Consider the following 27,916-nt stretch of genomic DNA (forward strand, 5'->3'; position numbering starts at 1 on the left):
GCAGCGCCCAACTCTTCCGAGAGGTGCCCGGCAGGAGGGGAGAGTGCAGCAGGGCCACAAACCCCAGCAAGGGACGATCCAGTTCGACCCAAGGAGAACATTCTCCATCAGGGAGGGTGGGCAAACACCAGAGCTGGCTGCCTGGAAAGCAGCCTCCAACCATTACACTTGAAAATGTATTGCTTCAGTTACTTTTACTTACTACTTAACTCTAAACAATCCTCTTCCTTAGGTGACAGACTCCTCTTGAACAAATGTTCCTTCAGCCCAATGTACTAGTCACAGTGGGCATTTCTGGTTTCTTACGAAGCTGGCTGCATCCTTCATTACAGAAAATTTCATGCCTGCTTTCTTTTTCCTTCACATTGTAGTGCTACTTCTCATTGCATATCACTCAACAACTGCTTTATAGTGCCTTTTCTGAAAATCCGTTCATCTACGATTCCAGAAGTTTTTCTTAATTGACCAGTTGTCTTGTTCTCCCTCACTCTGAAGTATAATATACACTTAAAACCAATTCTGTTCTTGGAGGATTTTTTTCTCTTTAAGATCCATGTATAATTTATAACAACCACCGTTAGCTATAAACACCTACAAGCTATCAATTATTACTCAGATGGCTATATTTTTCGCTGTGCACCCAATGGAGTGTAAGTGACTATGGTACCCACACATCACATCATACACTATTTCATAGTTAATGCCTTTTGATCACCTCCATATGGGACATTTCACATGGAAGTAAAAATTATTCATCATATCCATATAGTTCCTTTGAGAAGGAAAATAAGCTATTGCCAGAGTGAGGAAATATAGGGTTTTTTTGAAAGTGGGAACAAGTAGAATGGGAAAGAAAAGCTGCACAGAAACCTGCAAGAATATTACCATTACAGTTTTCTGAATAACTCAGAGAGGAGTAGGAAGAGGGAATAAAGTGATTATGCAGACTTTTGTCTTCTGGTGGTTTCTAAGGGTTAAAAAAAAAAAACAAAAACAAACAAACAAACAAAAGGAACCAAAAAAATGCCAAGGACCTGTCTGTCTTGCATTGATTCTGTTTCTTCTTCCAGCTGACTATCACACCTTTTCATCCTAATTAGAAGCCGTAAAATGGCATGGGTGCTAACTAGATCTATCAAAGCAGAGAGCAGTACCATTTCTAGCTAGAACGACTACTGGACATCCTCCCAGCAGCATTAGTGCAAGAGATTAACTGTTTGTGAAAGGCACACTGTGTAACTTGCAGGAAACTAAGGGCCAAAGGCATATATGCCAGCATTGAGCATACCTTTTATTTGACACATACAGTCAAATTGTAGCTCCTTTCAGGCACCTGGAAGTGTATACAAGTTAAACACTTATGACTTAATAGCTCCATGATGATGCCAGTAGTCTCAGTACTAATTTACTGTTTTCTTTTCAGCTCCTGTAACTTCGCTGAACTGTAAGTGTCCACTAAAATCAACTGTGGGACAACTCCGTTTCTCTGTAGAGTCCAGAAAGCCTGGCCCTTTATCCTCACCTGCCTCTAGTATCTAGAAATACTAAAATACATGAGCACCCTCTAAGCTTCATCAACCTCCCCAGAGATATGTAGTGGTTTTCAGATTAAAAAATTGGAGCAAAAAGAGTATTTGTTTTCAAAAGGGCCCAGAAGGAAGCCTGCCACACTTACAGAAAACATGAAATTCTGGCTTTCTATATTTGCCAAGCTACCACACTACACTCCAGACATCCAGAGTTGAAGTTAATAATGTCTGATCAAGCATTAATATGGTTTTAAGACATTAAGATGGTTTCAAGGCATTAATAAGGGTGGAAATCTGTGACAACACAATAATTTTGCCAAAATTAACTCTAGTTTGCAAAAGCTGATAACAATAAAAATAAGGGAAGTATTAAATTATGAATCAACTAGATTTTAAAATATTTTTTTATTAAATTGCTATGAAGGCAACATTTCCATGTAATTGGAGGTCAGGGAAAAGTTTGACATTTGCAAAGATTTCAAGATTAGTTTATATTCATGCATATAAAAAAACCTCCATTAATAAAGCAAGTATCTCTCATCCTCCAATATTTCTGATTCTTGTTAAAGTACTGTTGAAAAATGCAAGGGACAGCAATTTTATTTCATAACAAAAATTATTCTATCCTGTAGAAAGGAACCATTTATCCTTGTACACCCTAGATCCTAAGGTAAATGCATGTGATAATGCATTTGGAATCCATCTGTTCCCCTGCTTTGTTCATAGAGTCATTTTTATTATTATGCAATTTTCAGCAAATAATGTAAAAATTTACCTTCCCAAACAAATGTCTTAGTCAGCACAGACTACCTTACCAATTCTGTTCAGGCTTTCTGGAGGCTTCCATTCTGGTTACACAAATCACCTCAACTCATTGCTTACTCAGAAGGTTGTAAAACTATTGCAAAGTTTACTTGCAAAACACAGTAGCTTTCACATGTTACTGTGACCCGTTTGGGGGTTTTGTTTGTTTTATTGGGTTTTGTTTGGTTGTTTTTTTCCCTATGTACTATCATTGCCTTCTAATATCTTCTGAAAGTTATTAGGAAGCCAAGAGCAATCTTAGTGTAGAAATATGGCCAGGATGATTCCTGAAACCTTTCCAGTAATTTTTAGTGCTGGCTCTAGAACAATAATCACAGTTATGCACTTTCCATTGAAAATCAACACTGAAAAAGAGTTGTAATGTTGATGCTACATGTAAAACTAATCATTTTCATCACACAGCATCAAGATGTCGCCTGTTCTGCAAGGCTATACAAAGGACGACAGATACTGAATTTAAGTGGCATTGCTCATTTTTCTCATGTACAGATGGATAAGATCGGTAGCTATCATGATTTTACACTTCTCTGGCTACAAAGAAATGTGCTATCGAAGTTACTGATATCAATATGTGAACACCAACATCTTGTTCTTCCTCAAGCCTATCATACCATCACCCAGAAAGCTTAAAGATTTTAAGAGTACTGGAATGAAACACATCAGCCCAAACACGTATCAGAAGCAATTCCATTAATGAACAATGTTTGCCTGCAACATCAAGATGCTATACAGCCAAACAGCAGACATATCTTTTAAATGCTTTCATTCCTTTTACAGGGAAACCATGCTCTTCCATCTGATTTTGTCAGAATTTTTGCTGAGGGTGAACTTCCTATTCTTAATAAACTTCTGCATGCTGTATTTGAGGTCTTTTAATCTAGAAACTTGCTGGAGATTGAAAATCTTGCTACTCTGAAACCTCTCTGATTCAGAGTACCCGAACTTGGAACAACTATTCTTAGGCTACTCTGATCCCCTGAGAGTTTAAGATGTGTCACTAAGTAATATAGAAAGTTTCCTGCGAAGCGTCAGGAGCAAACACATTTTCATCTAGAATCAATCATTTTGCAGAACAATCACCACATATTGTTGAGGACTTTTATGAGAGAGGAGGAATTCTTACTTACCAGTAGTCCTGTTTATTGCAGTCTTCCTCTTCCTCCAGCCTACAACAGAGTCCTTACACTAAGTGTTACGGCTCCCACCTACCAGGAAGCAAAAGAATTGTCAGTTAAGGTCATTAGGGAAGTACCAGCCTGTGCACTTCCATCTCAGTTACATTTCCATAGCATGGAGACCTAAACTGCATGTGAGAATCTAGAAAAACTTCACCACCAAACTGTAACGAAGGAGAAATAAAAGGAAAGTAGTTGCTTCAGGCATTAGGAGGCTGGAGAGAAGTGATGGCTTGTTGTTGATTTCTCTCTTTCTCCCCTGTCACACATTTCTTAAACTGGAGCCTCTGCTAAAGAAATCAGGAAGAAAAGAATATGCTATAAACAGTTACCAGAGGCCAAATGCACGCTCAAGGCATGCATCCAAACCCGTGCAGTCTAAACACTAGGAGAACAGCTGAAACCTAATGGGGCATAGCAAGTTACAAAGGAATAGGACTTCACTGCTATTATGGACATTTACTGTTTCTGCTATGAGAAAAATGATGTGCTACTAGGCCAAAAAACTTCAGCTATCTGCAATATTTAGCTATATTTGAAGACAACGGATATGAAATGACTTATGTTTCTCTATTAATGAAAATTCCAGAGGAAAGACTGCACAAAGGATCGATGCATATATTCCATCTTCAACTATTCTATCCGTAATATACCTGGGTATCAGTATATTCTTTGGTTGCATTATATGCACGTAAATTTTCAAAAAGGTTGTGGAGGAGCATGTTACTTACATATTCCTTTTGTTCGAACTTATGAAAGTATCTGCTAAATTAATCTAAACTTTGTACAGAGGGGAAAAAATTACTTATTCTCAGAAGTCTGTGAATAGAAGGAAAGTAAAATGTATTGACTAGTGCAAAAAGGTGTTTTTAGGAACTGTATGAGCTAATGTAAGACAATTTTCCTGTCTGGAATGAGGACACCTGACAAAGTTGTCACAAGATTTCATGCTTTTAACATGCTTATTCCAAGTATTACAATTGCTTTATCAAAAAAAAAGTGGGGTTTATTTTGAGGTAAAAGTGACAGGCATCTCATCTGCCAAACTTACTGGCATTATCACATTTGAAACTCAATCTCTGTGGAACTCAAAGGTATAAAAAAAATCCTTAGCTAGAGACAAGAGGTTGAGGTGATGATATGTAAAGTAATGAAAGAAAACAAGAATGAGATCATCTTTCTATTTGAGGTTCACCTTTCCCTGGTGCCAGCTTTCTTTACAAGAATGTTTCTCTGCATATATTTTTTGAAATTGCCTCTCTCTTAGGAAGTGAGAATTGAAATAACCCACTGATCCCATAAATGATATAGAGTTTTCAAGGAGAGTCACGTATTACTATCATGTACACAAACTATTCTATAAAGCCAGAAAGCTAAAAAAAATCAGCTTTTTCTATTTTAGCTCTGTATAGCATGTTACATGTAGTTGTAAGCAACCAGCAACTACAGCTACTTAAGAAAGAGGGGTGAAATAAGAAACATTAGTAAATGAGAAAAGTTGTCATTTGGCAAAATAAATCAAACCACAGAAGACATCCTGTGTGCCAAATAAAGAATCCAGAGGTAAAGACAGTATCAGTGAAGCGATATCTGTTTGAACTGTTAACTTGAGACACCCAGCAAGCTTACTACTCTTAAGGTGAGCATGGCCCAGACAAAACCCCATTAAGGAGAAAATTTTGAAGGAATGGAGTCCCTTCTTTACAGATTGCCAAAGATAATTCCTGGAGGGTATTCTCATAGAGGTAAGTCAAAATATTACAATTTAATTTCCCTACAAAAATGGAGTCAGATGTCCACATTCAAGCATCTATATTTTTCAGACAGTGCTTAAAAAAAAAAAAAACCCAACAAATGATGGCAACACAATTACCAACAAAATACAAGCAGGAAAAAAAAAAAAAATCCTGGCAAAGGAATGTTAGGAAGTATATTAAATGGGGAAGGAAACAAGCATTTAGCTTGTGTAAAACCAGAATAAAAAGAGAGGCAGTATTCATTCTTCCACTCAAAAACACCCAACAACCCTAAGAAAATGGAAAACCTTTGCATGTGAAATTAGCCAGGACAACTGAACAGGAGTTGAAGGTTGTTCCCAGTTTGAAGCTAGAAGTTGAATAACTCCAAAACTTCAATAAAACATTTCTCATTAAGCATGAAGCCCAGCAGCTTAAAAAAAAAAACCCAAAACAAAACAAAACACAAACCCAAACCAACCAAACAAACAAACAAAAAAAAACCACACAAAAAACCTGCATGAGGGCACTGAAGATTTAACCCACTCTATGTATTCAAAAATCTTAACCCAGTTGGTACTACATGAGAAACACTGGAAAAGTGCACAAAACACCTTCTGACAAACACCTAACCAATGCTTGTAACTGTTGCTTTAAATGCTACTCCATCCTCTCCCCCCCAGCCAATATACAATCATTTAACAATAACCAAATGAGAATTTCTTCACACAGATGTGATGACCCAGGAAAACAAGCTCATAGAGTGGAAATACTGCAGTTCTTTACCCTGACAGACTGAACCTTGCCACTACTCAGTATCTGTTTTATCAAATGCTCTCTGAACACATTTGTATACCATCGGGCTGCAAAAAGCCTTTCAACAGGTATTTAACACTACAATGGCTTTCCAGGATAGCGATATCACTCGCCTCTGTTAGATGTCATGTTTCTGTCAAAATCAAAAAAGAGAGCCCTTAAATTCCCAATCCACAGCTGACCTCCCTGCCTTAGAGAATTAATACTCTTCACATCGCTCAGGCGTATCTTCTGTACTTTCCCTGTCACCGATTCATCTCATCATCCAGAAAGACAATTTTCCTTAAGAAGAGTGACACTTTTCTCTTCCATTCAGGAAGACAGTGACAGGCATTCTTCTCAACTGCTCTCAAGCATCACAAGCATCCTGCAGCCTTCTCATGGCTATCTTATCCTCACCTAGTACCACAGCTACCGTCAGGATTCCTCTTAGGGACTGCTTTCTTCATCTCCCCCCCTTTCTTCTCTAAACTGCACATAACTTACCATCTTTCCTCAGTTACCTTCTTCAGTCACGATATTAACACCTCTTCTGTTACTTCCATCCCTAGACCTTTCTGTGCACGGCACCAGCCGCTGTCATACCTCAACCTTTCCTCTGATCCCCACCCAGGCCTTAAGCCATCAACTTTATCAGCTATTTATTTTCCCTTCTCTGTTTTCATATCTAAAAAAATTCAATTTCTGGCCATGCCACTGCCTGTTTCTTTCTTTAATCAAAGTTCCCATTAACTGACATCACTGCATTGCTTACTTTCCCATTTCAGTTTTCAGCCCCTTTGCACAGTGTTAGCAAAAAACTTACACACATTGACCCCTGTCTACCACCACTCTACATTGTGAAGGAAGGCATTTTCGTACAGATGTTTTCAGACAGCGGCAGTGCATGAAGTGAACTTGTGTGAAGCAGCTTTTACCTCTCAGTAGTCAAACGGAAAGTCTTAAGTTTCCTGTTCTTCGAATTTCGCTTTCTTGTAAGCTACATTCTGGTTTAAAACTAACTTGGAGTGAAGGAAGCCCCTCAGAGCCTTAACCTCCAAAATACTACCATGAGACAGCACCTCATTTATTTCAGTCCTTAGTGAAGTTAACACGGGTTTCCACTGATGTTTAATAAAAAAAAAAAAAAACAACAAAACACAACTGTGGTTTTGAGAAGCCTGTTTGCTTCTCAGAGTTCACTATGACTACATCGGTAACTATAACATGGAGGAGTTTTACCAGGAATGGCAACAGGAAAGCCTGAACTGAGTAACATGCGACTGAGGATGTTCAACAGCTCTGCAGCAGAGGTGATAACCAGTATTTTAGAAAGCATTTTTGTTTTTGTTAATGCAAGCAAAGTTTGTAAGATAAGCAAGGAGCGATTTGCTTAAAACACAGTGACTCAAGCCAGCAAGAATCATATTTGAAAACGCTGAAAAGAAATAATGATTCCAGCCTCTATCGATAGAAAGTCTATGCAGCTCTCAAAAAGTGCACAAAAGTTCCATGTCTCACTGGGATAGAATCGTTAGGGGAGTAAGCAAAACATCCACAAAACTTTTCAGTCCATGTAATAACATCTAACACCCAAAGCTACTCAGAATTAAGCATCTGAAGACATTTGGCATCAGCAGAATTAACTGATGAAAAAAAGAGTATTAGGGTCTTCAGGGGGAGAGGATGAATTCAGAGGCAAACAAGAGCCAAAGTACTTGAAAATGCCTGTGTAAAATTTTCTAGAAAATTATCACATGGACAATTTCTCTAAAAGTTTCAAAAATCTATTATTGAAAGGGCTCTCTCGGGCTTGTGGAAAAAGAAAAACATTTTTTAATTTAAAGCAACAGTACTAGTTATTGCAGTACTGTATAGAACAAACATAGTAAGAGAGTAGAAATCAAGGATGGATAATATTGGTCAAACTTTAAATTTTCAATACTTCCAAGTAGGGCCAAGGACACAAATTAATATGGTTTACATAGCATGTATTACCTTAACAAGCTAGCATTTATTAGCTAAACTGTGACAAGAAATGACAGGGTGCTTACTCTGTCCCAAATTCAAATTCCGTCTAAACTTAGGAATTTTAATTTACATTTGCAGTAAGCGAAACATGTGGACAAGAGCAATTACAATTTATTCAGCTGACCCTCACCTAGCTACTATCAGATTATATCCCCACGTCTTAGAAATACAAAGTAAATCTGATTACAGAATGATTCAAAATGGTTTGAGTGTAACAAACACTCAACATTGTTAGAAAATAATCTGCATGCTTTAAGTGCAGATCTAAGACACTTTCATATACGCTTCCATGGATACTTCATGAAACAATTCCCTCCTCCACCAGAAAAGCTATGCTTTAAGATCACATGTGAATAAGTAGAGCTGCTGCTGAGAAATATTCTTACTGGGAAGGGAACTGAGGAATGTGCTGTAAGGAAGAAAGCCAGCCAAGAAAGGAAGCAACCTAGGGAAAGTAATTGCTTGGATTATCTAAAAGAAATGAACAATTGTAGATCCAAGACAAGAAAAGGGAAGAATTAGAGGCAGGATGATTAACTTAGCACCATTCAACTTGAAAAGCAAACATACATTTTCATCTATACACTGTAGTCCTATTACAGGACTGCTAAAATTAAAAGATCATATACATTTTTTTTTTTTTCATTTAATTTATTACACTTACCAGCATTTGCTGTATAGAGAATTTCACTGATGGGTCAGTTGTACTTCCTCTCTAAAGTGCTTTGAGGGGAGCTCAAGTGCATCCTCTTCCTCAATCTTTGAAGTGTTTACCTGTACCACCAGCTTTGAAAGTAAAAGGCAACAGGCAGGCAATGCAGAGACAGGAGTGAGGCTGAGTACAATATCATATTACTCTAAAAATATTTTAGTGTTGCTCTTCAACTCTTACAGGGACACAAAGCCTTTTTTTTTTTTTTAACCAAGACTTTAGATACTATTTAAAAGATACTATTTAAAATTGACATCTTGGAATTAATTCAGCAATATACCAGTTGACAAGAAAATAAGAACAGATAATCTGAAATAATATACATTTTATACACAAATATATAAAACAAATAGGATACTTAATGAATAAATTTATTGGTGTGCTATAACAAAAAGCAGTGCATAATCACTACTGGGTAATAAGATCTAATGGAAGCACATTATAATAGGAATGTTGATGAGTGTGGAATTACAAAAAATAATTAATTATGCCTGTATAAACATGTCAGAGTAAAAAGAATTCAAACAGTGGTAGAAATACTACTGGTGAAAACTAAGACTGGCAAAGATTTGTCTACAATGTGGGGTAAAAAAAAAAAAAAAAAGTGTTTAACGGACAGAAAGTGAGATTTAGTCAACATTCACATCAAATATTTTATATTCCAAAAGGGACTAGAAAAGATAGTGCTACTCTGCAGTCTCAGTCTGTCACAATTATTAATAAAGTTATTTCCAAACCCCAGAAATTAAATTTGCAGGCTGAAACGTTTCATACAAGAATTAAGAACCGGCAAGGAGCCTACTTTGACTACTTCTATTTTGTTGCTCATCTTCATGTTAAGAGGACAAGCATGTTGCAAACGCGTGAGAATGAGGTTGTTTCTGAGCTGATGACTGCAACTAAGGAAATTTCCACCATGCTTAAATGTCTGGAAGCTTTCTGAGCGCTTGGTTTTCATAGTATATATTATAGGTCTGGTGACGTAGAAGTAACCTGCTTATTAGAGAATCTGGAACTTAAAGAAAATAAGGAATATTGAACTCTTTTTTTTTTTTTTTTTTCCAATTAAATCTAACTGGCAGACAGTCAAGCTGCACAATGCTAGAGGCTCTAAATATGACTATGCAAGAGCAAAATACTGGGAATTAATTCAGTTTAGTCTCCATCTCTTCTCTGTAAGAAAGAGATAGAAAGGAAAAGGTAGTGGTTGTTGCTTCTCCTACCTTCTCCAACTGTTGATTTTTGTTTTATTTTTTGGGGGGGTTGGGGGTTTTTCTGTTGTTGTTTTCTTAAAGTTAAATGTAGTTTTAAAATTTTCATGACTAAACTCTAAAAATAGGTTTAAGAATTATTTTTTTTTTTTCCTTGACCATGGAAGTGTAGAAACAGAAGTCTTACAAACAGCAGTAAGACTTATCCAGTACTTCCACATGCAATTAGCAAGGAGCAATTCTGGCATAATACTGAAGTGGGAAGATTTCAGTTTCTGGGAAAATACTGCACAGACTACAGCAGATGTCTTGACTAGAGGGGAAAGGATTTTATTATGGAAAATGGCGAACTTCTCCCTAAAACGGTTAAGTCTAGAGGTGAATTAAGTGAAACGTAAGAATATAAAGGCCCCTTTACTAGTCAAGAAAAAGTCAACACAAATGTTAGTATGTAAAAGAAAGTGACTACAGGCACAAAACTGCAATAGATAAAATGAACAAGAAAATTTAAGGAGATTCATAGTTTCCATTATGTTTGTTGACTAACCAAGAGGAAGTTTACAAATCAAGCTACCAGCAATGTAACATGGATTATAATAATCTCGTATTTGCTACAACAGAAGCTTCAGAAGTGAAAACTACAGTGCACCAGTACCATCATTTGCATTTAAAGCTCACTCATGATTCAGCACCTGTTTTCCAGTCAAAAACGCTGGAAATACGGCAAGACAAAAATTCTGTATCCTATGCGGAGAAGCTTCATCCCTCTGTGCATCAGAAACCCCAAATCTCTCATTATGAATGTCTAGAAAATGAGTCAGGGACAGTTTTCAGTACTTGTCCTTCTTCCCTGATTCTTAAATTCCTGATCCGTAAGTGTTTTCTTAATGCTCTTCCCTCTTTTTAACTGTTATTTCCTGTTTCACAGATTAAGAATTGAAAACTAAGATGCAGCTGAATTCCTATGTGGCCAGTGAGAGCAGGTGAGCAAGTTGACTCATTGGCCATGTGGGCTTCCACTCCTACACCACGTTCACTGCAGAACAGTAAGAATTGCAAATATGTAGGTATCTTCTCGAGCCACAGACAGTGGAACTCTCAATCATTTCAACTTTTTTCGGATGTTAAGAACCACAGTCCGTCTATGAACTTCTTAACAATTGAGAGAAAACTGTACGACATGACTATAGAAGAGATACCTCACATTTTCAAAGATAAAACGTCTGCACATTTAGCATTCCTTATATTAAGTGTTAATGAGGCAGGGAAGGCAACAACCACTTCTTAGGCTTGAAAGAAAGTAATTCTACCATGGCCCTCGGGGAGGAAGGTCAGCACCTTCGTATGCACAAGCAGAGTATCTCAAAACTTTTGGAAAGGATGGTTCTTGCTTGGCTCGTTTATTCTTGCACGGTTCTGTATTAGCTGCACTGCTGCAGAGCGAGGAGCAGCAGCCAGCCTGTCCCCCTTGGAGGAGAGGGATGGCTGTCAGTAGTTTCTGCAAATCCTCGCGGTCAGTAACCGCAGCCTGGTTCTCCATCTCCCACCCCAGCCAGGCAGCAGAGCAGGGCTGGGGAAGGAAGAGCCACGGTACTGCTCTCGAATACTCTGTGATCCCCTCGGATCCAGCAGAACTCTGGGAGACTCAGAAAGCCACTCTTCTTTGCAAGAGTTATGATCACAACACGATCACTTGGCACGTGCAGCATTAGTGAGAAAGGCCTAAATACACAGCACTAACTCTTCCAGGTGCTTCCTCAAAAATTAACTGAAAGTGATGCTGGGTTTGGTGGAGGTTTTTTATTCCAAAGAAAATTCCCTTTTAAGGGACTTACCTTCTCCAGTGCCAACGAATCCACAGGCTCAAGACTGATGGAAGCCAGGGACTGCAGAGCTGATAGACTTAATCCACCTGCTAAAAAGGATCATGCTGGAGCTGGTAAGAACCACTGACTGCACAGTCCAAATCTAATGCACTTAAGACAGTGTGACGTCCCTAGAAAACTTTATTGCCTAGCTTCTTGGCCAGGCAGAGTCACAGAAACAATCTGAAACCAACTGCCCAGGATGACAGCAGTCCCTAAAGGGACACAAGGCACACCAGACCAATGCATTGCTCCCCAAAGGCACTCTCATATATTAGCAGAAAAAGAATACCCCACATCGAGCTATATTGCAGAATTTGAACACTTAGATCCCAGTCAACAATTACATCTACTGTGAACTGGAAAAAAAAAAAACCAAAAAAAAACAACAAAAACCTGCAAGGCTGAAATTAAACTTCTTCATACAGAAGTTGGCACAAAACTTATTTGAATTGTTTTCTCCCCAGGCTGACAAGACCACAGCCACAATCTGGCCATACAAGCCAGCACTGTCAGTCTCCTCAGTCTCTCATTTCAGAACGACTAAAGAATCATCATCATTTCAGGAATTCAGAAACACCCTTTCTAAATAAAGCCCACTGCACTCATACACTCTCAGTACAACCCTGTACACCAAGACAAAACAGTGTTTTAAAGCCAAGCCCCTCTTCAAGCAAGCGTGTCTCCCAGTCTCACAGACAGACAGCATACAGTGTTTCACATACTCCAAAACAAGGCCTTACATAACCCAAGGCTGATAGTACTAGATATTTCCCCCTCACTGTGGATTTCTATCTCCTTTCCCTAAACACAGGAGAAACCCATCAGGACCCCACACAAGACCTCCGCCACAAAGGAGAACTTCTCTTCAATGTTAGTCATCCTCTTGTCAATAGGACAGAAATTCACCTTTATCTCTAATACTGCTTCTCTGAATTTATATTCCACAGCTATCTTCTGAATTGTACTCACGGAATTATCAGTAAAATAGTATTTTCAGTGCCTCCACATGCCCACAGCACTTTTTTTTTTTTTCAGTAATCCCCTTCAACACTGATTTCTTCAGCATCTGAGGGCTGCCAAGGCTTACTGAAGAAGCTTATTCTCTCTCTACCTCACTGCAATAGCTTCATCAGAAATCATCACTTCAAAACAGTCAACAGAACTGCGATGTTGCATCCAGGCATCACTCTTGCTCACAGTTCATCTGCTTAATATAAACTTGCTTTCATCACCAGTTTAGTATGCTAGGCTGTATACTGCCTTAAATCACAGGATTAAGATTCACCAGGCAACACAGAGATCTCGCATATCAGAGTTCTCAAGTTGCCCAGGTCCAACCACCAGCTATTTTCAACGTGTCATAGGGAAACACAGAGTCAACACATTTCCTTCTGAAAGGAAGACTGTTTTCTATGAACAATTTCTAAAGAAATGCCAAGTTCTAATTAAAAAAAGAAAAAAAAATAATCAAACTTTTGCTATTCAAATTACTATCACCATAACAACCAACCTCCTCAAACTTTCAAGAAATTATCATCTTCAAAATACCGTATGAAGTAGGAAAGTAATAACTTACGTGAGGAACCAAAGGCATATATTTGAGGTAAGTACTTTTCAAAAAGAAGTCTAATAATACTGCATAAATACCTATAGCTTTTACACCACAAATAAAGCCTGCTGAATAATCTTTGTGGTATTGGTTTGTAGGAAGCCATTATATGAAGTTGGATGACAGGAACAGGACACAAGAGAAACTATACATGTAATTCTGAACACCAAGATGCTTCAAGCATTTCTGCTAGCATAGTGTATTTTTAAAAACATATTTACATAAAAAAAAAAAAAAAAGATTACTTTTTGGTATTTGGGGTTTTATTTTAACTTACTTTCCTATGACAAACAAACCTACAGCCAAAGTTGAACCTTCATGCAAATTAACTTCTGAATTTCTTTCCTTTACAGTACTTCAGCATTCCCTCATGCATTCTGCAAAGACTCTTCAGTCAAACACTAATAATTTTAAAGCAGTGGTGAAGACAAACAAGTTTCAATCAGTTGTACCAATAAAGAGCTTTTCAAGGTAGGCCACACTGCCTACATTTGACAGCCTAATATCTCCTCCTAAAAAAAAAAAACAAAAACAAAAACAAAACAAAACCAAAACAAAAAACAAACCAATGCTGTCCAGACTGGAATGAGCGTTACACCTAGCACCACCAAGAGCAGAAGTTCCCAAAAGTCCATATCACATCCTCAAAGTGGTACTGCAGAGCTGGATGATGGCTTCAAGGGCACCTGCATTTCCTGATCAGCTGCTCAGAGCAGATCCACGGAAGATGAAGCAAGGAATGAGATGTCCATGAGGTGTAGGCATGCCCAAGAAGGTCATCAGAAGAGAGGACTTATTTGATGCAGGGTGGCTGGGGGAAAGATGGTTAGGAGCAGGCACAGCAGATGTGCTAGAAAGGTGAGGGAGTAAGAAGGTTGTACACAACTGACTGTGGCACTGGAAGAAAATTAGAAGTGAGAAGAAACCTTTTGCATGTGAACTTTTATTTGGACACACTCAGAAATAAGACTCTTGTACAGTTCCTCCAAGACAGTACATTAAAAGGTCATTTTCATTCATGTGATTATTTCAGAACTGCAAAATAAAGTTATAAACTAACCATCAGGTACCCAACAAATGGAATAAGATGGCACACATGTGAACAGAATTATATGTATTAAAATGCCTCGCAGCAGAGCATCAACTGTATACAAAATTCAGAGTAGGCATCACATTCTGTTAAGTGATTCTAATGCCTTTCAAAAACCTTAATCAAGTTGCTTTGAAATCTGACACTTCAGTTTTAATCAGTATTAGTACTCCAAATTGAAATATCTAAAAGATGCTCCTAAAATACAGCACCTAAAGAAAGAAACCCGTAATTTTGTTTTTAAATTTATCACTCAGCATTTATCAGACTCATTACTAAGCATCCATCCATGAAGGTCTTCATGAGAAGAGAGAGATAGTGTACTTATGAAGTAGATCACAAGGATGTGGCTGTCTTCTGGCTTGGTCCCCGTGTATCCCCAAAATCAAGATGAGGGCTGTACCTCAGGTATTACAATATGCAAACATACAATAGTAATAGCACAATTTATCATGTCCCCACACTCATGAACTAGATAGCCCTCTACTAGTAAATACAGGCAGGCAATGACGCTATTCTTGAGCTGTTCTCAGCCACCACCCAGCTGCTCTAAGTCAAACCAGCAATAAAACGAAGCTAAAACCATCTCCTACACTGAGTGGATGACAAGCACATGGCAGTCAAAGACTACTACTAACAGATGAGGAACCTTATGAAAGATAGTAATTTAACAGATATTGCTTCAAGATGCATTTGTTTCCAAGTGGTACCTTTATTCAGCTACAAACATCTCACCAACAGAAATGAGTCACTCCACAACACTGTGAGCTTCCAACACTCAAAAAAATCATGCCTTTCACCATAGGTTAAACCGTTCACCACCTCCATGCTCCTGCCACTGCTGCCAGTCCTTACAGTGCATTCATCTTAAACGTCGCTTTGTCATCTCCTCGTTTCTGATCTATTAACAATATAACCAAGGAACTGGGAAAGAAAAAGCCATGTGTTGACACTTAAATGGAAAGAGGTAGAAGTCTGAACAGTAAAGGATATAGAGTGTTGAAAGCCCTGCCTGTTTCCCACAACAGCCAATACCAGCCCTATTAGGATAGCACCTAAGCATCCCTACCAATGTCTATTCTCATTACACTATAGCTGAAAAGCATTTTCAATATACTCAGATGAAGAATCAAGACACAGGAAAAGACATCTACAGAACAGATGCAGGGGTTCTGCCACCTAGTGGCATCTAGAGCCTTGAATTATTGTTTTTACCATGTTATTATTACCTTTTTTTTTTTTTTTTTTTTTTTTTTTTTGAACTGAAAGCATCTGACAGCACAGAGCAGAACAGAGAAGACAGTTTCACTTGCACTGAAATTACCAAGCCTGGTTCCCTGCAGCTCTGTTTCAGAATGACATTCTGTAGCACCCAAGATGATGAGAGCTTCAACTGAAGCTCTTCTAGCTGTTCAGATAGTTGTAGTATATTTCTCTTCATCCCTCCTCCAGCTCCTGTAGATTATACGCAGCCTAATATTGAAGTCGATTTCATGTTGTATAGTCTCTCATTGTCAGCTGCTCATTCTCAGTACTTGGAGTATTATAGTACCTTTGAGGTCCCTATTCATTTGTCGTAACTGCTGGAATCTGATAAATCTCAAAAATAATTGTGGGCAGGAAACAGGGAAAGGCAGAGACTGAGAGACAAAAGCAGCAAAACGATAAAAGCCTCGTTTCCTCATGACACCATCTGCATCGCAGTTTGTCAATAAAGAATCTTTGTCAGCCCCAACAGCTTAATGGATTCCCCTGCCCGGTTCACAGCATGGACCCACAGCGTGTCATGTCAAGGCAACAGGGACAGGGACACAGAGGAGCACAGAGGCAGAAACTCCTTATGGCAAGTGGCTAGAAGAACTCCCTCTTTTTGCCAGGCCATAAACTCAAAAGCCCCCTTTCCCACTTGAGATTCAACGCCAGAAGCACTTTAATGCCTAAACTAGGTCAGTCTTTGTTTACACAAAACACAGATGAGAAAGGAAGTATCACTCATTCAACTTAGTCAGGATCAGTCCAAACCACCAGACTACAAAGCACGGAACAGCATACTGCATCTTTTTTTCGTTTGTTTGGGTTTTTTGTTTTGTTTTTTTAAGAAATGAAACCTATCAAAGGCATATTCAGAGAACACACCTGACATGGACATAGCTAGGTAACAAACAACTCTTTTCTACGTAAGACAGATATGCTTCCTCCACAAGAGTATTGACAATGTAATTTGAAGTGATCTCATATTCTTACCAGCCTATTCCCTCACGGTTGCTTCAAGTTCCAGCCCCCATTTGTCAACTTTTATAACCCTGGTAAGCCATGAGCACTTCTGAGCTACGGCTACTACAGATTCCTTGGTAAATAACAGAAATGGGTTTTTTCTTCCCCTGGCCTGAAATTAAAATATCCAAACCTAACTAAAAAAAACACCAAAAACCAAACCACAAACCAAAACAAACACACCAAACCCCTCCAAAAAACAAAACATAAGCAAGATCATAAGCACTATAGAGCTTTAAGCCCTATCCTTTTGATATCTTTCCTTTGCCTTCTCCAGATTTTTCTTCTGACTACAGCAATCCCTGTACCCTCCCCAAAGTTCCTTGGCTGTAGCCTATGGCAATTTTCCCCCTTAAGGGGTGGGGAAGAAGGAGTAAAAAAAAAAAAAAATACTATGGAGCTAGCAATGATTCACAGATCTCTGCTGGACTTTTACCAGAAAATAAAAGGAGGTTTCAGCAAGTTTAATTTCTTGCTCTGTATTCCAAAATTTGAATTTCAGCTGTGTAAGGTATAGCTGGAAAACAAGCATGTGAGAACTACCAGAGCGATGAAAAGAGGTGCACGTGTATCTTGATGTGAAACCGTGTTTGATCAATCAGTTTTACGTTTTGTAGACAGAGTAGATTTTTACTAGAAAGCAGAGCTCTTTTCCTTGTCAACAACCTAGTAGCTTTCACAGCAATAGTCCCTAGGATAGAGAAAGAAAACAGAGATCGTTGGAATAAATGTGTTGGCAAAGCAGTACTTCACAAATGTAGGACTGTGAGTAAAAGTCAGACACGAATTGCCCTGTCTGCAGCCTCCTGAACCAAACTGATGATGCTCAGAAAGCATTAGGCTTTCTTACAGTGAGTGTTCATGCTCTAGTCTACATGCAGAAAGCTACTCACACTAACGGAACATCATGTATCATTTAAAAGAAGTTAGGGATGTGTTATTGTGAAGACCCATCTTTATCTCAGTTTTCAAGTTTCACTTAAATATCACTTCCTATTAGTGCTGAATAGCTCTGTCGAAAGCCAACTGCAACCTAAGGAACTTGCAGAGTACAGTAGTAAACCACAGCCCCTTAATACAGGACAATCCTCATGAGGGATTGTTAATTAGAGGTTAACCAATCTCCTCATTTACACCTCATCCCAATAAATAGCTTGCTCAGACAGAATGGCACAGGAGCCAGTAAGTTGTTTTCGGGCAGTATATCAAGGTGTAGCATCCCTTTATACGATGCTAGCTCCTACAGACCTGGTGCAGGAGTCTCAGTAACATGCCACAGAGTTTTGAAAAAGAATGGAGACACACTCTTAAAAAAAAAGTTAGAATAACTTTATGCAGTAATAAAAGGTTCTAAAATAGCACACTTCACGTGTTGAGATGAGAAACAATTTTCTCATTTCCATGAGTCTCTAGATCTGCACCTCAGACACATCCATCAGATATTATGCATATCGTATTTTGTAAGAGATTCAGATTTACCAGTGAATCAGTCAATTCATCTGTTTCTTTATAACGAATGAAGCCCTACTATCCAGGTACGGCCCTCAAGTCAGGATCTGGGTCCTATCCACCCTCAATTACTTACACGTTCTCCCAAAACTCCCCTCTCCTGAAGTACTCAACTTCTTGCCTAACACACAATGTCACACAACAAACAGCATGAGCACACTGATCTGTTAAGCATTTTAATTCTCCAACACTAGGAGATGTCTGGGAAAAAAAAAAAAAAAAATATTTATTTCTCATTTCATACACACACTCACACTCCAGTTTGATCTTACTTGGCTCACTTGGTGTTTTCAGCTTCTAGGAAAGATGAGATGAGGAGTCCTGCCTTATTCTACTGCTCTTACTCAGGACTTCTGGGGCTGTTGACATCTTGTTCAGGGACAGATCCAGTTCAAGCAGACAGACTGCACTGAGCTCCCTGGGGCTCTAGCTCTACCAGGTGGGTTCCAGGCTCAAGGTGTTTGTCCTTCTACCCAGTCTGCCTATTTGGCAGGGCATTAAAGCCCCAGAAGAAGGCATCCAGCTATTGCAAGCTAGAAGTTGAAAGCATTGGCTTGCACACAGAGGGCAGGCAAATACTGGATGCTTAGAACAGCGTCACAGAGTAAAGTATAAGCTCTACACTCACATCTGTGGCCGATGTGGCAGTACGAAGTACAAGACTTCTGAAAAGCAGCAGCACTGAGATTGCTATTTTAGTTTTCTGTCACATGTATCCAGGTGAGGAACACTCACACTACCCACAAACTATAAACAGCAAAGTAATCAGAATACTTTGTTTAACAGATTTATTTTATTTTACATCTTGTTTTTTCTCCATCATTTCAGTATGGTATCTCAGTCACAAGTTTATTGGACAATTTCTGATGTTCAAATTTGTTTTCATCAGAAGCATCCAGATTGGCTTTTTAAAAATACGTCACTTTTACTCAAGTTGTAAAATCTTGATACTAATATTCTAACCTGGCTTCTAGAAGTGTACAAGAGATTAGGAATTTGTGTTCCAAATTCCCATAAAGCAATTAATACACATCACAGAAAGATGAAACATGTTGCTTTTGGCATTACCTTGTCCCCTATTCACTTTTACAAGAAGCCTGCAATGACAACTGAGAAGAAAAAACATCAGACCTACACATGTAAGTGTGCCAAAGAGCTGGAAGCCCCAGCTCAGATGGTGAGAATGTCAGGCATTTCCTCCACTGCTGTATGTGACTGCATCTCCTAGCCAGAGGTCAAAAGCAGATATGAATTTCCAGTTTTGGGTTTGTTTGGGTTTTTTTTGTTTTGTTTTGTTTTTTTAATGTTTGTTTGTTTTAAATCAAGAGAGTGTTTTCTTTGTCCTTATAAAGTTATACACTAGTGCCAAACACATTTAACATATTACTACATTCATTTATAGAAGTTGCAATTCTGGCATATGTATCTGACAAGTCATTTAAATTCTAGCACCTTAAATTATGTAGATTGGTTTGTCACTATGACAACAATTTTTACATGTCTAGAACAAAGTTGATCGTACAGAAGTACTATTTGTTCTCTTCCTAACTGAAGCTAAGAGTTACTGAAAGCTTTACCTCTTCTGGACAGAAAGGAAGAATTTGCATCTTTTAACAGAAGTTAACATAACATATCTGATTTTACATAAGCTATTTAACGTACATCATATAAGTTAGTTGATGAATGATGAAGGCAGTTTTCTTGAATTTGAACAGCAAAAATTTACAAAATACTCCGAATACAGAACACTTGAGGGAATCTAGAACTACAAGGAAGAGAACATGGGCAGTGATTCGGGGGGGGGTAGAGTGATTGCTTGTTGGCAGTAGGGCTAGGAATACCTTTGGTAGGGTTTGGGTTTTTTTTTTGTTTGTTTGGGGGTTTTTTTGAGAAAGCCATTCAACCTCAAGGTCAGTGCTTTACCTATAAAACACTCACCCTCTACCCAAGTATTTTTGTAGAGGAATCCTTTATCAGTAACTAGAAACACGAACACGTGTCCAAAAATATATTGATGTGAATAGACAGATGCCCCAGAATTTAGAGAGCAAGCATTTTATTTCTAAGCATCCCTAGAGGGCACACATGTACTACCCACGCTCGGGTCCCGCACGTAAGGATACTGGCCGGAGCACCACCTCACTGCAGTGTCACCAGCAAAGGTGGAACTGAGTCCTGAAAAGCCCATTTACAGCTAGGTAGTTTCCATACCCTTAAACAGACATTTGGACTTTTTTTTTTAATAGCATGAGCTGTACTAACAGTATCCATGCTAACACTCTGGGGTAGGGTGAAAAATTCTTCTCAGAAGACATTATAAGAGGAACTTATCAAAAAGCTTTATGCAGGGGTTTCACACACACACACCCCTTTTTCAATAGGGAAGGACAGACTACGGATTTGTCACATAGCATCAGCCAGATCGAATACTACTAAATTAATAAGGATTGACAACCTGGAGAAGAAGGGTTAGTAACGCAAAGTTTCCTTAATAAATAAATAAATAAATCCACCCAAGCCTGTGGGGAGATGAGAAACAGTTAGCCACACATTTGAAGAAATTCAGACATGATTTTTAATGGTTATAACAATAGTGCTCTTTTCTGAAAGCGTACATCTATCAAAATAATCACACCCAGTAACAATGAAAGGGCAGTTTCCTAGACAGGTGCCTTACAGCTAGACCTGATGAAGTATTCACTTGACACAGGAGGAAACTTTGCCATTTCTACGAAAGAAAATGGTCCCAGACTAAATATCCCATTCCCAAGGTTGCTAGAAGTGGCTAACAGCAATGGGCTGAAGGAAGAACAGAAGCAGCCCAAGTCTTCTACTTGAAATGATTCACAACGTACACTAAAACGGACTAACCGATGGAGCAAGTGGTGCGAGAGCTCAATGCACAATCCAATGGTAGATCTAGGACAGTATCTCACTTACAACATTATTTTCAAGAGGTTATTACACTGAATGTGGAAACAAACTGGAGACTCCTTCCCTGCAGATCGGTATCACTGCCAGCAACAGGGCTGAGTGGAACCTTGGGTTGAAGATGATGGGGGCAGGAGCTCAGCTACACCCCTGTCCTGGGTTGAGTGAGTGGTGGAGTTTTTTGGTGGCAGGGGAGGGGGCTATCGGGGCGGCCCCCTGTGAGAAGCTTCTCGAAGCTCCCCCAGCTCCACTTCTGTTTGGGAAATTAAGCCAATCGGCTGCACCTCTGCGATAACGTATTTAAGAAGGGACGTGGTGACGGGCAGTCGGACTTGTGAGGAGGAGTTGCTGCAGCTGCATGAACACCAAGGGCAGTGGAGGAACGGAGGAAGAAAGGAGGGGGGAGGTGTGCCGGAGCAGAGACCCCCCTGTATCCTGTGGGGAGACGGCAGGGCGGCCCCCCCCGCCACCCATGAAGATCTACGGTGGAGCAGACACTGATTTACAGCCTGTCGTTCCTGCTCAGCTGATCAAGGTTCTGTGCCTGAAGAAGGCCGGGGTCTCATGGGAAAAGGTAGCCCCGCTGCTGTAATTCAGTGCTGGGAGGATTGCAGCATGCGGGGGAGTCCCACGCCGGAGCAGCTCGGGAAGGGCTGCAGCCGTGGGAGGGAATCCAGTCGGAGGAAGTTAGTGACCCATGACGGAGCAGTGTGGGGAACGCTGCGGCCCGTGGGAGGAATTCAAGTCAGAGAAAGTTTGTGGAGGACTGTCTCCTGTGAGAGGGGGACCACGATGGAGCAGGGGGTAACAAGTTTTGGACACTCCCCTCACCGAAGATGAAGGAAGTGGCAGCGCTGACTGCACCCCCCATTCCCTGCCCCTGCGCCCCTGGGGGAGGAGGCAGAGATATCGGGAGCAGAGCTGAGCCCGGGAAGAAGGGAGGGGTGGGGGGAAGGTGTTCTCAAGATGTGGCAATGCTTCTCACTGTCCTACTCTGTTATGTGTTGTGAGTGTCTGTAATAAATGTATGTTCTTTTTTTCTTCCCCTAACGAGTCTGCCTTTTGCTCAGGATCATAAAAGGGGGATTTTCCCCCATCCCAGTCCTATCTTGAACCCCAAGCCTGGCTCTCTGTCCCTTCTCATTGCCGGAGGGGAAGGGAGAGAGAGGTGCTGCATTGTGGTTGGCTGTCAATCAGGCCTAAACCACGACAACCCCCCAAAAGTTTGACCAGCAATTAAAAGTCCCCTGCACTTACCAGCAGAGAAAAAACAAAAGTGAAAATGAATTTCAAGTCCCATATTAGATATGTTAATGCACAGACACTAAATACTTTTATAAATAAAAAAAAAATGGTAGGGGATTAATTTTGTTTTTCTTATCACTAATATCACAATTCCGTTGCAAATATTAATCATTTTGCTTTCTTACAGAGCAAAAGTTTTAAATTTGCAAGTTATTTGATAGGGACATCTATTACTGTATTAATTAGCAAGTGCTTTTATATAGGGAGGGGAAGAAGTGTTTCATCTACTAGTAGTGAATACAGATAAAAAACAGGCTCATACACATTTTTTTTGGACATTTAAGTTAGACTAAGTTAAATTCTCATGCATCTAGATAAGGGTACTGTTGGAACAATTATATGAGTATCCTTGCTCTGCTTAAAAGCTTGTGGGGCAAATCAAGCTTATTAAGCATCCTATCTGCAGCCTGTTCTGAAGTAGGGCCAATGCACGTTTTCCAGAAACACTGATCTTTCTCCTTTCTATTCCCATGTTTCATCCTCTGCAAGGGATTATCCAACTTCAAAGTTTCTGAAGCCCAACTGGTTCACAGGATCTTGCTTTGATGCTCGTGTCCACCCATCCATCTTACAGACAAGCATTTTACTGGAAGTGCTTCATTCTACTGCACAGAAACGTTAATCTAATGCTGTGGAAGCTGCATACTGTTTGTTCTATTTGGAAAAATACCAACAACAAAACTTCACAAGATAATTCAAGGCCTAAATTTGGAGACAAAGACCTTAAATAATTTGTCACCATGCTATATAGCAACATTTTGTAACTGAATGGTTGTATCATTCTTTGAAAGAGACAGCTGAAGTCTACTGGAGGTAAACAAAAAAAGGACAACTTTAGAGACATAACCATTGTATTCAAGTTGTCATATTGACCAGTATGTCACTGATATCACTATCACTGGTTACATTCATCCAACATGCAGTTATCTCTGTCGGCATTAGTGTTGTGTATATCCAAACAAGACTTGCCCTGTCAAAACAAGACCTGTGACCCAGCACACCAAGTGCCACAGGAATATAGCTTCCTGCCAGCATGCAACATTAGCCTAATGTTTACAGACCATTCTATTCAAGATCTTTACTCGGGTCTCTTCTGTCATGTGTAGATAACTTTTGATCCTTAAAATCAACACTGTATCTGAAAGCATTCTGCTAAAAGTCACCTGCTCCATTTTCTCTCTCTTCCCCAACTTTAGCAGAAGTTAAGGTCAAGCATTCATTAAAACCTGTAACTTGCCACAACAGTTAACGTAGATGCACTTCAGCACAGCCTACTTGCCAACATGGAAAAAAAATATTTAGAAGGCACTGAATTTATCAAAAGCAAAAGCTTACCAGCTGTAAGATACCTGCTTGTTTTTTTCCTTCTCTTACAGAAGCTCCAGGTACAGTAAATTATCTTGTATTCACGTTCAGATGAATGCAGGTAAGCATTTGAAACAGAAAAATCAAGAAGAATGCTCCTCTGTCTCTAGGAACAACCACACTTTGACCATCCACATTTGATTGCTAGCTTTGTAGGATCCTGTCCCCAAATCCTGCAGTTAAGGTTACCCTTCCATCCACAGCAATCTCAGAAACTGCAAGTTTGAAGGAAACTTAAGTACCACAAATTGAAGATCCATTACCCTCTCCATAAGCATTACATACCCAAGGGATTTGGATGTGGAAGGAGGAAAGGCAAGGGTAGCATCTGCACAGCAGCTCACATAAACAAGTGTAGCACAGAAAGGCAATAAGCTCAGTTACTACACTGTAAGAACACCACATATTTACATAAAATGGAACAGAAAAAAACAGAAGTGTAAAGATACAGGATTAGTTACAATTGTAAGTAATTCCTGTGACAGTCACACTTGTAGTTTTATTTTTTAAAACCAGCTGCTCAGTTTTGGGTTCTTTCTTCAATCTTCCCTCCTAACAGTTTCTGCAATGCGGTTCCCCCCCCCCCCCCCCCATCTCCCAATACAATCAGCCTTATTCATAATCTAATTAAGCCTAAAATTAGGTATCCAGTCACATCAGTACAGAAATACGAAAGTCGGTTTTCCTTTTTGATATCTTTTTCAAGCCTCTGCAAGGTTTTCTATCTCTTAGCTTGAAATTTCATGGCACAGATGTTCTCTGTGTGACAACTCATCTTAAAAATAGGACATGGTAAAAGAGCCAATACATTAGAAAAAGATCATACTCCCTTGATCAGGGAACAGTTCTCTGAGGAGCTAGAGTCAGAAAAGGGACAAGTCCTCAATTTAACACCACTCTGTTATGCTCTGAAGGCAACTGCACTGCCAGATGTGCCACTGTCACAAAACCCTCTCATCAATTATTGAGTGAGTTCTCTTCTCTTTTGGTTTTTGGAAGATTTCTTTGTGTATTAAAGTTTCTATCAGCATTCTTAATCTGTACTATTTCCACATCAAATGGTTTTTCCTTCTGTATGTATGCATTCAGAAACAAAGCCCAAAAGCTATACTGCTATTTTCCTCTGTGTTTCATGTGAAATTTTGCCTTCAAATGCATTTACTTGGCTCTCACAAGCATGTTCAAGTGTAAAATCTGGACCTTTGCCACAATCACATTCCTTATTGCAAATACATGCCAATCTTCAAAGTTCAGTTATTTGAGCAAAAACATACATTAATTGTTATGCGAGAGGAGTGGAAAGTGTATCAGATTAAGCACATTTGAAACTATTTCATCCCCCTCCTTGCCCGACAATTCAGCATAAAGCTGGATTTATTCTGTTCTAGTTTTTCAACCTAGCTGCAGCCATTAAGACCACACAAGTGAAGTTTAACACAAAATCAGACTCAACAACAACCAAACAAGCATTCAGAATAAAATTACCTTCTCATTTTTGTTATTCCAGGACTGGTCTAACAGGTATGGCAACATTTGCCAGCATAAAGTTATTCAGTTACATGTAAAAAAATAATGGAATGCAGGGAGTATGTTGCAATAAACCAGCTTAACAGATACCAGCAACTTAAAAGGCCTTTCCCTTTCCCCTACGAAGGACAGCAGTGAATATCTCAGAAAGGTGGGAGCCAGGTAACCAAGAAGCAACTCTTAAAATAAGTTTTAGTAACCTAGTATCAGCAGCAGGTTTTACATGCAGACAGAGTTGCAAGTGAAGGGTGTTTGTTTACGTAAAGCACTCATCGCATCTTTCAAAGAAGGCACAAATCTTATCCTTCATATATATTCCGAATAAAGACTGGGCTTAACTTTGACATGGGAAATGCTTTGGTAGAGTATGAACTGATGAAGAAAGTCAGTTGGTTCTTCCTCTTAGTGCTCAAGTGTAACCTGAGGGAACCTGAGAGACACAAACCCACCACCTTTGCTACGGCTGGTGGCACTTGTGCTCTCCGCAGTGCTGGAGAACACCTTTGTGTGTCACACTAGTACCTGATATTATCAAAACAAACACTGCTGCCAAATTACTTTAAAGAGGCAAGCTTGTATCGGGAAGTTTCCCATCTTTGAAAGAACCTGCAAACTGAAGATTTTAGTAAATCCAGTCGAGGAGATCCCGACCTGAAGTACAGCCCACCTAGTGAAAGGCTGGATGCCTCTGACCCCTGACTTTCCCGTCACTTTCCAGAGGGCAGAGGAGATAGCTGCTCTAGCAGGATCCACTTTTTAAGAAGCGAGTTACCATTCCAAGGAAGGGGGAAGGCGGCAGGGCACACTGCCTTCCCCCGGGCAGCTCGTGGCAGCACAGATCCTGACCCGCACGGGCAGAGGCAGGAGGAACAGGCTCCAGACCATCCTTAGGTTCCTGTCCCTTAAAGCTCTGCTGGGCTATCTGAATTGCTGCCAGAGTCTAGCATAGAGGGAGAGGGAAAAAAAAAACAAAACAAAACAAAAAACAAAAAACAAACAAACAAACAAACAAAAAAAAAAAAAAAAAAAAAAAAAAGATCCCAGAGCTAGAATACTGTCTTTGAAACTACTGAGGCTGGGTCACTTCAGATACTGGCTTCCTAGTGACCCTTCACACATGCTAGGCAAGATTTCGAGATAATTGCACTGGCACTACACAGGTTTTCAATGCTACTACCTACCAGTGCCCTACAAATGTATCTTGATGAAAAAGTTACTTCTTTTTTACTTCCCTCAACTCTAATACTCCGTGTCTTTCTCAGTCTGAAGAACTGACTCTCCTGTACTGTCTGCAGCTAATTCTTAGCAGATCATGACTGCAAGAATGCACAGATACAGCTTATTAGGTTTCTGCCTGTTACTGTGGCTGAGCAGACAGCATCTTATCACTTTTCACCCTCTGGCCATATTTTCCACAGTCCACTCCAGCAGTCCAAGCTCAACCAAGCTGTCATCATTAACAGTCTCCCGAATAGAAACAAGCTTCCCAAGCTCAAGAACACAGGATTTCCTGAACCATATCAGAGCAGGCACTCATCAAGACAATAACCAAAAGCAAAAGCATTTTAAACAAAACAAAACAATAAAAAAAAAAAAAAAAAAAAACCAACAACCACACACCACAAAAACAAAACAACCCACACCAACACAGGAATCTATTATTATTTAAATATGCAATAGCTTTTCCAGACAGTTTCTTTCTAGAACCAAAGGTGTGCATTTCCTCACAAAAGGATGGTTCATGACCTCTGTACAAACTTTCTATATGAAAAGTCACTGATGGTCCATGTAGAGAAGAAGGCACTTTAAGACTGGCAATGGGGCTGGGAGACTTCTAAGGCACAAATATACTCTATGCTATATGGTACTCTGTTCAGGTTACAACTCTTTGAACGTTTGCAGAACACAAAGAACTAGTTAACTACCGAGTTTTATGACAAAACCAATCCTTTCAAATGTATCTAATCCTACTATTTCTCAGGAAAATAACGGCAAGGGGTGGGGACAACTGCCTTCAATACCTATATCATTAGGGACCCTGCATTAGCCTCTCAGTACTTTCTTGCAAATAGACATCAGCACCTCTACAGAACTTATATATTTGAGTAAAGATTAAAAGAGATTCCTTATTACAGGCTTTCCCAGTTCAGGGCAGAGCCAACTTTGGGAGACAAAAGACCCTGTCAGTGATACCTAAGCAACATGACATTAGAGCCCATGCAGACTGATTTGGGGAAGGAAGGACATATAAAATTGTCTTATTTGTCACAGGTGGCTTGTCTAAGTGAACCGGGGTGCAAACAGGGTTGAAATAGGTAGGCGAAGAAAGCAAGAAAAGAAGGAAGGGAATGGTAAAGGTAGAACAAAATAGGAGGAGCCCAGGGAGGTAGGCAGACATAAGCTGATAGGGAAATAAAGATCCTA

The 27,916-nt window shown here is 39.6% G+C and overlaps 1 protein-coding gene and 1 long non-coding RNA gene across 2 annotated transcripts in view; both read right to left on the reverse strand.

Annotated features, from left to right (window-relative positions):
* CRIM1 (cysteine rich transmembrane BMP regulator 1) overlaps positions 1–27,916 on the reverse strand; it is a 196,205-nt gene that overhangs the window by 149,816 nt on the left and 18,473 nt on the right. The gene's annotated exons all lie outside the window — the stretch shown is intronic.
* LOC122153169 lies at positions 1,182–8,965 on the reverse strand. Its single transcript, XR_006165002.1, has 3 exons — positions 8,756–8,965; positions 3,482–3,559; positions 1,182–1,333 (listed from the first exon to the last, which is right to left on the reverse strand). It is a non-coding gene; the product is annotated as an uncharacterized LOC122153169 (long non-coding RNA).

This window comes from Tyto alba, unplaced genomic scaffold (assembly GCF_018691265.1).
Source record: "Tyto alba isolate M040663 unplaced genomic scaffold, T.alba_DEE_v4.0 Super-Scaffold_16, whole genome shotgun sequence".
In the NCBI taxonomy this organism is placed as follows: Eukaryota; Metazoa; Chordata; class Aves; order Strigiformes; family Tytonidae; genus Tyto; species Tyto alba.